The following is a 16,355-nucleotide window of genomic DNA, read 5'->3' on the forward strand; positions in this document are numbered from 1 at the left end:
TGAAAGGTGATAAATGTGCTTTGTCTAATTAATCATCGTGCTTCTGCAACCTTTCTACTACTTACCCATCTACTCATCCTACCATTTTTACTTCTCTTTATTAGGGTGCATTTGAGCTAGCAAACCCTTATCAAACATTTTTCTTTCTCTTTACAATAGTAAACTAATTAAATCTAACCTTATTACATCCAAGGGCTCAGATTAAACAGTTGAACTCCTTTTATTTACTCTACCTATCTAATTATCTACCAAGATTAAACAGTTTGGTCAAATTTTTATTCTCTATCTGTAGACATGAAATTGAAACATGAAATAGCCAAGTTTAAACATTTTGACTATCATGTATTGTGGCAAAGTTTACAAACTGCACACAATAATTTATTATGCACAAAAGGTAAATAGTAGTGGCATTTTGGCTTGCTCACTTTCATGGTCTTTTTCTTTTCTTGGGGTTCATATTTTTCATCTTTTTTGACCCTTTTGTTCTTTTTGTCCTTTGATTATTCTTTTAGGACATACCCTCTTTACATTTTTTAATTTTTTGAATATGGAAAACATTTTCAGAAAGAAAAGGTATGTACATATTACAAGTTTAATCTCGGACATTCAAATTATGACTCCTATTGGTATAGGAACCTAACAATGAGAACCTTTTGGAAGTCATGGCCTCTTATGGGTCGTGAACAAAGGAACATGAGGATAGTTCCTAATCTTGTGTCAACCTCGTTAAAAAATGAAACAAAGGGTCAGAGGATAGTTCTTTTACTGTGTCAACCTCGTTAAAAAATGAAACAAAGAGATGAGGATAGTTCCTTGTCTTGTGTCAAGCTCATTAAAAAATGAAACAAGGAATATGAGGATAGTTCCTAGTCTTGTGTCAACCTCATTAAAAAATGAAACAAAGGGCATGAGCATAGTTCCTTGTCTTGTGTCAAGCTTGTTAAAAATGAAACAAGGAATCTGAGCAGAGTTCCTTGTCTTGTGTCAAGCTTATTAAAAAATGAAACAAGGTCCCCAGGAGCAAAGTTCCAAGTCGAGTCTTTGAGTAGATCTCATAAAATCCCAGTTGAGTCGTTCACTTGATCTCATAAATGAACCTTCATTCCATCCACGTGATAGCCATGAGTAGTCTACTTAGGTGAATGTAATGAAGCTTGGGGGGCATGCACCTAGAATCGAGTCATCATGCTGGGGGCATGTAAACCAATTTCAAGCATAGTTCTTTGTTTCAAGCTTGTGTAAAAATGAAACTGAATTCAAGCATAGTTCTTTGTTTCAATCTTGTCTAAAAATGAAACTGAATCGAAGCATAGTTTTTCATTTCAAGCTTGTGTAAAAATGAACCCATTTCCATTTTAACCCTCGTGATTCCATTCTATTAGCCTTTTCCATCAGATGAGCCTTGGTTTTTCTCCTTCCATCATCACTATCTGCTTGGCTGATCATATGATTTCACTTGGTTGTTTTACCCTTTTTGAGGAATAGCTACAATGAGTGGTCTTATTAGCTAGCATCTTCACATAAATCAACATTTTTTGAGAAGTTCCAACATCACTGGAACCAGTTTCTATCCCAAACACCACTCATTCCTCAAAATGGAGTCCTCTTTAATCTCTTTTCAGACTCTCTAAATATGAAAAGGTTGTCGAGTGCTTGTCCTTTTCAGCTTGTTAAGGGATTGGAAATGACATTAACTCGATATAAGTTTAACCCTTTTTCGGGCTGAGATAGATTAACTACGAAAAAGGAATACGTTGATTGAACATGATCAATGGGTTCTCTCTCATATTGTTTTACACTTTTTCGAACTTGAGAGACAAATCTAAGAAAAAGAACTTGTGGAGTTTTCTTTTTGTCCCTTTTCAAGCTCTCTAAACATGAAAAGGACCGAGTTATCTTTGTCGTTAAATGCATTAAAACATCAAATAGTGACAAACTTGTCCATCTAGACAAGATTGAGTTTCACCTTTGCTAGACTCGTTAAAACATCACATAGCAGTGGATTCACTCGAAGGGTGGAATTATACAACAAGCATATGTTATCCTCCTCAAGCTTGATAAAACTAAAGAGGTACTGGTCAGCAATGACTGTGGAAAATAGAAAAATAGGAAAACCACTTTATGGTAGTAGGTTGCTCTTGAACATGACACTCTCACTTCATCACTGTGACTACTTAGGTTGGGTTATTAGCTTGATGGTTATCATACCATTGTTCTATCATACCATCCATCACTTTGTTTTGGGTCAATGGTACCAATTCATTTCAGTGTCGCCGACATGTTCAAGAGAATTCATTCAGTCAAAATTCCTCCTTTGCGATACCATAAACCTTCATTTTCATGACTGCCATTCCTAAACCTTGTGTCGTCAGTCAAATTCCGTCTCCAAAATCATTACACTCATTTCATGTCGTTGATGTGGGATACATCAAGGCCCTCTTGCGATGAGTCACTCCTTGTCGACATCAGCACATTTTCCAAGAAGTTGACTTAGAAACACCCTTCCAATACCTTGAGGCTTGCATACATCAATGGCAAGTTTCTCACTTCTAGCAATAGGTTGACATCACTAGCCTTCGACTGAAAGACTTTGTATGGTGTTCGAAATCAAAACATCCATTCACACCATGTAGAATGTACTGCAGTACCTTGAGGATCATTATCATTATCGATGATTTCTCTCTCATCTATTATCAGCTTACGTCATTTGCTGGTAATCAGATGATGTATTCCCATGTTCGACTTTAGATCACATATTCACATGGTTAGACTCATACTAGAGCGAAGAATTGAACGAGATAGAAGACCCCAAATCTAGTTTCATCCATCCAGGTTGCAATGTCAGGAGGACTAAATCATATGTACAATGGCCTTACACTGATGGTCATCCATTTATGGGTCTATATCTGCAGACAACTGTCTATGTACATGTAATGAAAGTTTATATACGGAGCATGGGTATGCCTTCCCTCAGCGATTCATGAAAAAATCAAAATATCATGATATATGTATTATAATTGATGCAAGTCACCTTCCACTTCGAAACCTCCTCATCACATCGTAAAGAATTTCATTCGACATTTACATTTTTCAACTTCATGCTTTAGGGGGTAGTTGTTATAGATCCATTTGGGCATATCACTCCCATCATCCAGATCATTGTTTTAGGGCTCATCAAACCCTAATTTCAATTGCTACATGCCCTAAAAAAATCAACCTTTTGAATGCCTCCTTCCCAGACAGTTTCATGACTTTAAGACATCCTAAAATGATCTCTAAAGGGACCAGCATAGGTAGGCCAATGTAAGGGTGTTCTGTGGAGTAGTTAAGTCCATGCCAGGGTGCTCTGCAGAGTAGTTAGGCTCTCTTTGACCTGTGCTGAGCATGATTGAGCAAAATTCACATAGGGTTTGGGGAATATTCTTATCTCTTGGTGTCTTCTAGAAGCTTCCCTCACTTATCAACTCCTATGAGCTCAAAAATGGATGAGGAATGAGTTAAGATGCATCCTATCCTCTCATCCCTTCCCCCATGGAACTAATTCTAAGTATGGAAGGCCATTCAATACCCCCATTTATTACATAACCTCCTCCATCTTCCTATAAATTGAGCACTCATCTAAGTGATCAGGGGCTGGACTATGTTGAATTGTAAGGAGATAATGTTTCTATGAGAATTGACTTTGAGACAAGTATTGTTATGCTACAAGTTTGTCATGATTTTGATGTGATGTGGATGGGATCAAAGTTGGAGTGACTTCGAATTAGACTTGATGGTTGTAATTCTTTCTTTTATTCATTAAAGTATTTGAACCTTTTTCCATATGCTTATCTTGTTATATGATGCTTATATGTGTGAGTGTATCTGATTCCATTTACTTGTAATCAATATATCTTTTGCTTTGATTGCTTCTTTGTCTTATGTTGATGTTTACAGGTACTTCTCAAGCATTTTATGTATGGGAAGGAGTGAAGGGATTGATACAAAGGATACAAGAGGAAAGCAAAATTACAAGTATGCCTTCTCATTCTCTTTTTCTTATCTATTGCTTATAGGAAAAGGCTAAAGTGCTTTAAACTGTTGTTCTAGATATGGTTACTTATCTAGGGAATTAGTATTTATCTGTAGATACCAAATTCTCCAAAACACTAAGGAATGAAATGTTTTGGAAAAAATGTATGGACATTGATTATAGAATTCTAATTTGACACTCTAAACCCAAATAATACACTAAGAACCAATGGAGGTGGTAGATTCCTAGTGTTGAACATCTAACTTCCGTGCTCCAAAAATCTCAAAATGAAGGGCTCAAGTTATGCAAAGGGCCAATAGTATAATGATGACTGCAACTGACTCTAAGGAGGGAAAATAAGCTAATAAAATATGCCCCTTAATGTATTAGGTAACAAAAGTAACTAATGGCTAAAATGCATTACAACAAAACTTAGAGCTCAAAATGGAAGGAAGGATCTAGAACTACAAAGTTGAATCAAGGAAATCCAAGTGTTTAAGTCTCAATCCTATTGATAACATCTTCAAGTGGGGCATACCCATGCTCATTCATAGAGAGGAACTGAACATGGCCGCAAGCTATACATTGTGGGTCCATGACATGAACTAATAGAACATGGCCACAAACAATACATAGTGGATCCATGTAACGGAATAGAAATATCATAGCCACCAAAAAATATAATGTGGATTTATTTCACAGTATACATAAATAGGACTACGGACACATAAAATAGAGGTGTACCAAACTAATCCTCAAAGTACATGAATGATACATAAATCCAACGCAAGATGGGAAGGGTTCCATATAAGAGTGGCATGTCCCTAAACCAGGGTCTTCTACACGACCTTGATAGTATGAATCTATAGCATGTGAATATATGTGTTGATGTTGAGCATGGTATAAACTACCTAATTATTGTTCAATGAGGTGTATCATTAATAGATGCAAGGGGACCCACCAATAATGAAAATGGACCCCAAAGTATCTAGAAAATTCCACTAAGTGTGAATAAATGAGCTAACATCAAACACTCGTGGATTCAATTGATCAAGGGTCAATGATGTAAACCCACTATCAATCACAAGGAAGCCTACCACTAAGGACTGCAAGCTCCAAGGTACTATTGGTTCCTAGATCAAGCCCCTGGATAATGAGCTCAAGTCGAAAGGAGAAGATTGGTCAAAGGATTTTCATGATGTGTCCTCCATCAATCGACATGACACATACTAAGAGATTATGTGAATGGATGAAGTCATTAGAGGAGAAGTACAACTAAAACAAGGATGGTCGACACAAAAAGGTTAATAAGGACTACATATGGCCAACGCAGGTTGAGACTTCTCTTGAAAACATAATGACACAACACAAAAATGATTTTGAACCATGACTAATGAGCACCATGTGATATCGTGCAACATCACAGGAGGCATTGAAGCATGCTCCATAGTGCCTGGAAGAGTAACCAACCAGAGGAGTAGACAAAATCATATGAATGGTACATTTCTTAGGTAAGATAAAACCTAGCTGTGAGATAATGACTCAAACATATGCCATGTTTTAGGGTGACATTACTGACGCAACCATTTTGACTAATAACATAAGTAAATTATTCCCCTTCCCTTTTATTTTTTTAGTCTCCTTCATCGTTTAATGAGCATGAAAAAGAAGACAAGTAAGCTCAATAGGTTCCTTTTTCATAAGTTTTAACAAGCATGATAAACAGATAAAAGTATACTCATTTCCTTCTCATTATTTAATGAGCTTGAGAATGGAAAATAGTTTTCTCATTGACTTTAAATTTAATTAATGAGCAGGAAAACATGGAAAGAACTTGACATTTTCATATAGGTTTTATGAGCACGAAAAGATGTTAAAAAAAGCTCGGGATTTTCATAGGTGACACGAGTCATGAAAATAAGGCCAAAATGGACTCGACATTTTCATTATTTAATGAGAATGAAAACAAGGCTAAAAGGAAGCTTGTCCTAGAGGAACGACTGGTATAAAGGGTAGCAACTAGTTTTGAGCTTACAAAACCATCGTAAACATAAGAAGGAAAAGAGGTCGGGAAATGAGACCACTCATCGTAGCAGCCCCTACAGGAAAAAGAAAACTTCTCAAATATATTTTATTAAGCTTTAGTTTTAAGGGCCATTGTTTACTCAAGAGGGTAATGGTCTGAAACTCAAATGGTGTGAATACACTCTTTTAAGAAAAAGTCCATTGAATTCTAGCTACATGAGGGTAGACAGTCATTTCCTTTTTAAAGTGAAAATAAAAACTTCATAAACTCTCAATAAACATTCTAATGAAATTCTCTAAGTTTATAGAAAATTGTACCCAAGAAAAAAAACCAAATAAATCACTCAAGAAGAGAGAAAAAATACCACCAAACAAGAACACAAGACACTCAAAATATCTAAACTTGGATTTGCAAACAAAACATCACTCAAAAGTAATAAAAAGAAGATATGATAGACAACAAAAAGGGAATGAAAATAAAAAATCAGTGGGGTAGCTCAACGTATAAGAGAAACAATGATCTACACTTGGTGAAAAACCAAAAACCCTAATACAAGGAAAACTAGAAAGGAATTGGAATACAAGAAAAAGGTTTGATTCTAATAGAATGAATAGATATAAAATATCCAATTAAAAGTTCCCAATTTAGATTCGCACAACCACAATCAACAAAAGCAAAAATATCCACTGAAATCAAGCAAAAGAAAACACAAAAATTCAATGGAATACCCAGAAATAAACAAATAAATAGATCTAACAAGAGGTAAAGAACCTAAAGTGGATATTAACTAGATCAAAACTATACGGATAACAACAAAACAGATCTAAAAAGTGAGAATAAGGTCTTACAAACAAGTAGCCCAAAACCAATCGAAATAGTTTCAAGGAAATGCTAAAACCATTAAGTGAATAGATCTCACTCAAGATAAGGGAAAGAATTCATATATGAGGTAGATTTGAGCTACACCTAATAGTAAAATAGAGATCCAAAAATATACAAAGAGATCTAAAGAAGAACACTTCAGACCTAAGCAAAATAGACTTCAAAGGAAAACCAAAAACAAGAAGGAAAATAAAATTCAATCCAAACAAGCAACTCTAAACCAAATGAGCACCAGATCTAATATGTAATAGACAGCAACAAATCCAAACCTGAAAAAAACAAAACAAATTCCAAGGAAAATCGCTTAAAAATTCAACTTACAAGTAAAAACATAGGTTAAACAATGAAAATCAGGTTTATGGATGTGGATTAGTAGTAGTGAATTGACATATGTAAGGTTGAACGCTCTGTGAGCATTTCTAAACTAGCAGCCATGAAGGAAAATGCTTCAAACAAGCAAGGCAAGCATAGATCTAGCTAGATCTAAGGAAAAATAAAAAAAGATACAAATGTAGTCGTATATGTTAGAAACTAGAATAATAATTGGGGGTGGGGGGGGGGGGGGGGGGGGGGTTTGGTGGCGCCGGCACGGGGTAAATCAATATTGTAGGAATTTTAAAAACTTTCTTTCACTTGTAATGATTTTAAGACACCAAGAAATAATTCATCAATTTACTTAGACGAACATGAAAAGAAAAAACATAAGTAACACAAACAAACACACAAATTCCTCAAGCTTTTCTTCATTTCCTTCACAAGGAAAACTACAACTTCTTGTTATAAAATACCTTGGATACAACCAACATGAAGCTAATACTCCCTAAGTTATCAATTACAATGAAAGGAGTTACTGCCCCTACTCGTTTATTAACTACTACTTAAATGGATTGTTGCCCCCGCTCATTTATCAGCTACCACTAAAAGGGACTATTACCCCTAGAATGCAAGCTACCACTTGTCAGCCCTATTGATTCATCTTTCATCCATTTTAAAACTCATATCAATTGGACACTATCTTCATAAATAAATTTCTCTCAATCACTTATCATACACACCATAAAATGCCTTCAATAATCTGATCACTGAAAAAATCACCAAAAAAAACACCAACAACATCACCAAGGGATTTCTCTAACATTTTCTCACAGACTTTACATTTTACACCCATGCATACATTTCTTGAAGATTTTTTTCCTCAATTTCTTTGCCTTTCAGTTAACTTCATCCCTTCCTTCATGCATTATTCTCAATTATGTCCTACTTAAGTCTTCAGTCACTAATCTATAGTCTTTTCAAAAAAATATTTGAGCTTGAACTCCTTAATTTGTTATTTATAACTTTAGCTAAGTTCACATCTTCTCATGATTTATTCAATTTTTCTTGTTGTCTTGATGTTCAGCCTGTTTAAACATGATTTTTACATGTATAAAACTCAAATTCCATCTCTGCATGAGGTTTTGAACTCCATATCTGAGTTAAACTACTTAAATTTGCTCAAACGACCAATTCTAGCACATTACAAGGTTTAATTGTAGTTTTAGCTTTAGTTTTAACTTTAGTCAGCTGTTATTTTGGCCAAACTGTTAGATTTATGTCATTGATGAATCCCTCTATCCCCTGTTGCTATTGTTCTCAATCCTTTTCCATCCATCAGACCAAGCATTCTGATCTCCGCCTTAGTGTTTAGGTGCTTAGCCATGGGCTCCTTACCTTTTATGTTGGGTTGTGTTATATTCTTCCACGTAGTTAACAAGGGGTTTGAAGGGCACTCGTAACCCCACTTTATGGGACCCTATGTTAGGTTGGGCGGACCCACTATGGTTTTGTGCATGATTTTCGCACATGTTTTTTGGACGCGATGGTTTTTCGGTCCATGGTATTGAACGCGATGGTTTTCGGTCCATGGTATTGGAAGTGATGGTTTTCGGTCCATTGTATTGGATGCTTCGACATGTATAAATATGTATTGTAACATTGAAAGGAACATAATGAAAAATCAAGCTGGTAGTCTCGGTTTTGGGATCCAGGGGAAAATCTCTATGTATATGTGTTTTATGTGTTCTGCACTTGCATTATTTATTTTCTGTGTTTTAGAATTCATATGTAGGTAATTTCTGTATGGGGTTAAAACCTACATTTGGTATCAGAGCAGTTTTGGCTTCAAGGGGATGCCTTTGTTTCTAAGGGGTTTCGCTCGAGCCTGTGGTAGACCCTATTCAATGGGAGATCTGCAAGATAGATTCTGGTGGTGAAAGAAGATGGCGAGTAGTGGAAAGATAGAGATTGAGAAACTTAATGGTCAGAGTTTTGAGTTGTGAAAACTCAAGATGGAGGAGCTGTTGGTGGATAAAGACTAGTGGATCGCGGTAGATCCGGGTACTAAACCAACGGGAATGTCCGATGAAGAATGGAAGAAGTTGGATTGGAAGGCAAAGAGCACAATACGATTGTGTGTCTCAGATTCAGTATTGCTGAATGTATCAGGGGAAGCTACGACGAAGGCTTTATGGGACAAGTTAGGGACTTTGTACCAATCTAAGTCTCTAGTGACTAAACTATTTGTTATAGAAATTTTTGGGCACTGCAATCCCAATCAAACATGTCCATAAACCAAGGACTCCTAAGTCCCTAAAAGTGTTGTTCCATCCCCTAAAAGAACAAGGTCAGCTGATTACATCATCTCCCAGAAGTTCTCCATGAAAAACTACTCAGAACTGGTCAAAACTAGACCATCTCACCTGCTCCATGGTCAAAGTGTGCTGCATCCCACCTAAATGCACACAGGAGGTGCGATGCATATTGGAAATCCCTTCTATGGGGTGCAATGGGCGAGAGTGGACAAATGGCAGAGTCAATTCGCGAGGTGGAGGATCATGAAATCTTCTAGAAACTTCTCCTGTGACACTTGCCTCTCTACATTCGCCCAGGGATGAGTAAGAGATCATCAATCTCCAAGTGGAATCAAGAACTATCAGAGAGAGGACACTAATCAAATCTCAGAAGCTGACTCACCTCCCTGCAATCATCTATATATGGATCCCTCATCCCAGAGATCCAGAGGCTGGAATTTTGTATCTTGTAAGGAAGTGCTACTGGTTTCTTGGTGTAACATCATAGTGTTGGGTGATCTAAGCTTTTCATGAGGTGAAAAAGGGCTTTCTTGCTGAGAGGATGACGCTGGGTCAGAACAATTGGTTGTAATCCTCTTTGCTATTCTTGATATTAATAAAGCTATTGAAGTTTTCCTCCACATTCTTGTATGATTGATGATATATGCATTTGTGTGGTCAATATATATCTGGTCCTATATTGTTTATGATAGTAGATCTCTGTTCTTGGATAGTGTTATGCTGCTTTGATTCCACAGGTGCTCTTTGAAGCTGGGTAAACGAGGAAGCGAGTGGTAAAGATCTATCAGAAGGGAGAGGAATCAAGCAAGGAATCAAGCACAAGACAGAGTTTGGTCTCCTTTGTTCCCCTCTTATCTACTTCTCATAAAGGAAAACGAAAGTAGTTTTAGTTTGTTTGTTTCTAAGATAGCTACCAGTCTTAGTGGGACTAGCAGCTCTGCATGGAAACTAGATTTCCCGATAACAAAATGGCGACTCCGTTGGGGAGCGAATAGATTGTTTGTTTGTCTATATTTGTTTTCTTTATAAACTTACAGACGGAGCCTAAAGTCAAGCCAGCTAGCCTTCGAACTGCATTTTCTATGCAAGTGCAAAGTAGATCAATGATGCTTCAGACTATCTCCGGGTTTTGTTTATGAACTGAACAATCGATTTACAAACTCTCTAATTGCCCTTGTGGTGGCTCTAGTAACCTCCTTAGATCTACCCCTGTGATTTATTTACTGATTATCACTTGCTCAGCCTAAATCCCTGAACTGTGCTACAAACTGTGATCAAGAACTAGATCAAAAGTCTCACACTATACCATCACACCCTCTCTTCAAGGATATCAATATGCATCGCACTTCCCGTGTGTTGTAGGTGGGATGCATACTAGAATCCCTGTGTAAGAGGTGCGCTGGTTAGAGAAGGATAATTTTGCCTCTAGAATTTGGTTTTTCTTCACTCTTTTCAGCTCTATTCAGGAGTTTTACTGTCTGTAGTCAGTATACCTCTGTGGAAACCCCCTTTCTTGTTATTATTCTGCCTCCATTGTGCAAATAACTGTAAATGTTTTTATGTATTGTGAACCATTTTCAGTTCTCTTTTACAAAGAAGTAGCGTAATTGAACTGTCGTTTCTTGATTTGGAAGTGTCGCAAGTGTCGTTTTCAGCCATAGAAGAGAATCCAATTGTTATTGATAGTTGATTACACTATTACTCTTGTATTTGATTTGAATTAGTTAGTTTTCAAGTGTCGAAAGCAAGTTGTCCATTCCAAATCGTAAAGTGTCGTCATTGTCTTCATTTTGTCTTGAAAAGAAGCTTGTTAGTAGTGTCGCTTTGAAAAATAATTCAGATTTGTGCTTAGCTTACTTTTTATCATTCACACATTAAGAAGGCTAAAAACAAATACATGCATGTGCATTTGCATTTAGACTGTTTGTTGGTTTGATTTAGGACAGTGCATATAGTGTGTGATCTCTGCTCTATGTTGAAAGAATATCATCTCTCTTTCTTTAGTAGCTAGGATTTTCATTGCAAAAAGAAGATTAAACGATTGTTTATCATCTTAGATTGCATTTTAGGAATTGTATATCTACATCACGCGGTGAACCTGAAAGGAAAATTTCTTAAACAAGATCAACTGTAAAATAAATTTAATGAATCTAAAAATGCTTTGGAACCTAACGCACAACATTTAGAAGTCTAGGCTAGAGACGTATTCCGGCATCGTAAAGCCTGGTAACTGTTGTTTTCATTGTTAGTTGGGTGATTCCTCCACTTTGAGACGACAAGTGCCAGTACGGACTTGTGCTCCCATGTACCATCGAGTATATATTTGGAGACCACAATAGGCTATATCCTTTATCCATAGGAATCCATGTCTGCCGCCCTATCGATCGCAATGCACTGAACACAGCATTCAGGAAGATTGATTGTCGTACCGTAAAAAGTATTCTGCAGTTTTTCGATTGGTTTGGTAATCCCTCTGTCTAGATTTCCAGAGTAGTCTCTTTCATTCCTTTTCAGACTCCCTAAAGGAAAAGGTCCATCTGAGCACTTGTCACTTCAAGCTCATTAAAAATCGAAGGCGACTAGAGTCATCTTTTGTTTTTTCTCGACTCTTAAAAATTGAAAAAACAAGTTGTGTCAAAGAATCTAAAATTTATTTTAATCGGAATAAACATCACCTTTCCTATGTTGGCCTTAGGTTAAGGAAAATGGAGTCCACCAACCAATGATTTCCCCTTGGAGGAAATCCTAGTCCTTTCTCCTCTTGGGGAGATGTTGGTGCACCCCATATGGCCACATTGTCGCTTCCAGGATTGACAATCGGCCTGCCCGTATGGCTCTTCTCGACCTTCGTCGTTCAGAACACCATGATTCCTGAGCAATCAAGTAAGCAACTAGATGATACCAAAGCTACCCCCAACCTTCTACTTCATCTGCTTCTCCCTCTCCTCCTTCCTCTTCGCTTGATGAAGCTAGTAAAGCCAAAAGTCAAGTAACTAAGAAGAAGAAGGAGAAGAATAAGAAAGAGAAGAAGAAGAAGGAGCCAAAGACGACAGCGGGCAACTAGGCATCATCTAGTGAAAATCCACACACTGCACTGTCAAAGCCTAAATCTCCATGTGTCATTTGTAGAGGAGATCACTATCATCGAGATTGTCCTTGCATCCCTTAGATCTTAAGGGACTGGTCTCCTTGTTTGCACAATCCGGTGTCAACAACCTCTGATGATCATGTTGAGAGTACACCTTCAACTAGTGAAAGTGAAATGTCGGGGCAGAAAAGGAAAAGTAAATTCCCTTGTAAACTGTGTGAAGGCGATCACGCTGTCCACCATTGTCCCTCCTAGACGAGGCTAAAAGAGCTTTGGATGACCGTCCGGTTTCACCATTACGGCTTCCTCCTGGATATAAGAAACTCTTGCCAACTCCATCACTAGTTGAAAATTTGACTGACACGGCATTGTGGTCGGTCGAAGCATCTAACATTGAAGATAAAGCATCTGAATTCACACCAGATGAAAGTCAAAAGGTCGAGGCGGAAGTTGACCCGGTCTTGCCTTCAGAAGGTCCATCTTTAGATGATATAGTCACCGGAGAGAACAAGAACGACACCGTTCAAATTCTCTTTGTAAACACAGACTCTGATGAACATGGGGGCAGTCTACCCGTTCCTTTACCACAGGAAGGAAGTTCGTTAGAGTCATATCCGGCTGTCTATTCGGTCCCACCTCCAAGCAACCTAGTTGTTTCCTTCTATTGGAATCTACTAGGCAGACCCCGTTTACCGGCCAGTGTACCATTTCAAATCCTTGCTCAAGTATACATAATGGTCATGGCCGGTACCATCATAGATGAAGGGGCTTCTGTGATTATCCTTTACTCAATTGCTTGGGAAGCGCTTGGTTCGCCATCGCTTCTGCCTGAGATGAGAAATATGACAGGCTTCGACAAAGGAACCAGTCGACCGTTAGGGATCCTTCCCAATGTGCCCATAACGTTGAGAAGGAAAACCATTTACATGAACGTAATGGTAGTCCAAGGACCTCTAGATTATAATCTACTCCTTGGACGCAACTATATTTATAGCATGGGAGCCATTGTCTCCTCACTCTTTAGAGTAATGTGTTTTCCGCATGAAGGCAGAGTGGTCAAGCTCGTAGACCAGCTGTCGTTTCCCGGCTCACACATAGCTAATAGTCAAATACCATCCCTAAATGGTCTTTTCACGCAAGGAATGTCTCATCAATCCCCAGTCCGTCCACCTGATGAGCGCGAGTGATTTGGGAGGACATGACTGAAACCCAGGGGGCATGCACCCTGGTTTGTTTCAACAGGAAAACCTTGGGCATATGGTAGGTTCCCGCGAAGGATATATGACTGGTTTGATATGGAATTAGACCGGAATAAGATACCTCTATCAGAAGGTAGGCCTTTCCCGATAGAACAAATGTTTTATCTGCAAATTGAGGGGTAACCTGGAAAAGGTAGGCCTTTCTCGATAAAACAAATGTTTTGTCTGCAAATTGAGGGGTAACCTGGGAAACTCTACTTCACTATACCTGAGGGCATGCAAACCTTTTGGCATGCAAGCAAAGAGCGACCATTTATTTTTTAAAATTTGTAGGTCCTCTAACCCTTTAAACTTGTAGGATTGGTCGTTTCCTAACTTGCATAAAGAAAGGATGCGGGGCAAAGCTTTGTAAAAATGCCATCTTAGATGAGACATCCTTATTATACGACTAGATTTAGCATTTTTTTTTTTGTGGAGTTCAAGCTCGTTAAAAATTAAACATAAGCAATGAGCAAATGTTTCCCCTAGAGTTTAAGCTCATTCATTAAAAAATGAACCAATTTCCAGTAAATAACCATCGTGAATGCATTATCATCAGCCTTTGAAGCCTTGGTCGTGTTCTCATCATCACCTCCACTCTGTTTTGGCCAATCATTCACCTCCATTTGATTGTTTACACTTTTCTAGGAACAGCTGCGAAGAGCAATCCTATTAGCCATCCTTGTGACACTGCCGTGATTGGAAAATTCCAAACCTTACCTGGAATTAGCTGCTATCTGAATTTATCACTCGTTCCTCGAAAAACAAGTCTCCTTTAAGCTCTTTTCATCTGACTCATAAAATATGAAAATATTTCCGAGTAATTGGCATCTCCAACTCGTTAAAGTGACCGGAAGTGCTATCCCTCCTTTAGATTTTAATCTTTTTGGACCCGAGGGATTATTGCACAAAAAGCTCGAGTGCTTGTTTTGTTCGGTTCGTTAAAATTACCGAAAATTCATCCCTTTTGTATTATTTTATACTTTTTAGGACTTAAGGGATTATATGACGAAAAAGGATTGTTGGAGTTTTCTTTACGTCCCTTTCAGACTCTCTAAAATTGAAAAGGACTGAGTTATCTTTGTCGTTAAACTCGTTAAAACCGAATAGCGACAAACTTGTCCATACAGACAAGAATGAGTTTCACTATCGCTAGGCTCGTTAAAACATAGCGATGGGTTTGCCCAAAGGGAAAATTATAGAACAAGCATATGTTATCCTCCTCAAGCTTGACAAAAATAAAGAGGTACTGGTCAGCAATGACTGGGGAAAAATTGGGAAGAAAACTTGAAGAAACTTTATTGGTAGCAAGTCGCTCTTGAACATGACACTTTCACTCCGCATCTGAGTCAGGTTGGGTTGTTCCATTCACCGGTCATATCACCATTGGTCCATCACACCATCCACATTTGGGGTTAACGCTACCAATCCATCATGTCAGTGTCGCCGATATGTTCAAGAGAAGTCCCTCAAAGAATTCACCTGTGTCTCATCCACTGCAATACATTTATGCTCCATTCTTTCATGACCGCCACCCTAAACCTTATATCATCAAATCATTTTCACCTCCATTAAAATCATTTGCTCCGTTCTGTGTCATAGATGTGGGATTCATTAAGGCCCTCCTATGACGGATCGCTTCTTGTCGACATCAGCTCATTATCCAGGAAGTCGATCTAGGAACAACCCTTTCAGTACTTTGAAGTTTGCATGCCTCAATGGCAAGTTTCTCACTTTCGGCGACAGGTTTACATCAATGGCCTTCGACCGAAAGATTTTGCATGGTGTTCGACACGAAGTACCTTTTTCACACCACGTGAATTGTACTGTTGTACCTTGAGGGTCATCATCATTATCGGTGATTCCTCTCGTGCATGTTAACAGCTTACATCACTGGCTGGTAATCAGGCGATGTCTTTCCATGTTTGACTCCAGAACATCTCTCACATTGATCGACTTGTACTTTGAGTGAAGATCGAACGAGATTGAAGACCCTGGATCTAGTTTCATCCATCCGGGCTGCGATATATATTTAGGAAAATAAAGACATCAAATGTACATCATTGCTGCACAGATAATCATCCAATCTAAGGGATGATGGCTCTACCAGAATCATCAATCTGCACACAGACGATTGTCTGTGTTACGTACATGAAAATGAATTTATAAAGCTGAGCATGGGAATGCCCGCCTCAGCTAGATCATATAAATATTATGAAGATAATGTATTGTATTGTATCTTATTACAGGTCGCCTTCCAGCTCGAAAAAAAACTTCGGATCCTCATGATAAAGCATTTCACTCGACATCAAAAGATTAACGACCTCATGCTTTAAGGGGCAACTGTTATAGACATTTTTGGGCACTTCAACCCCAATCAAACATGTCCATAAACTAAGGACTTCTAAGTCCCTAAAAGTGTTGTTCCATCCCCTAAAATAACAAGGTCAGCTGATTACATCATCTCCCAGAAGTTCTC

The sequence above is a fragment of the Pinus tabuliformis genome, chromosome 4_1 (assembly GCF_031772625.1).
Source record: "Pinus tabuliformis cultivar Carrire ecotype Pingquan chromosome 4_1, CPIR1, whole genome shotgun sequence".
Lineage (NCBI taxonomy): Eukaryota > Viridiplantae > Streptophyta > Pinopsida > Pinales > Pinaceae > Pinus > Pinus tabuliformis.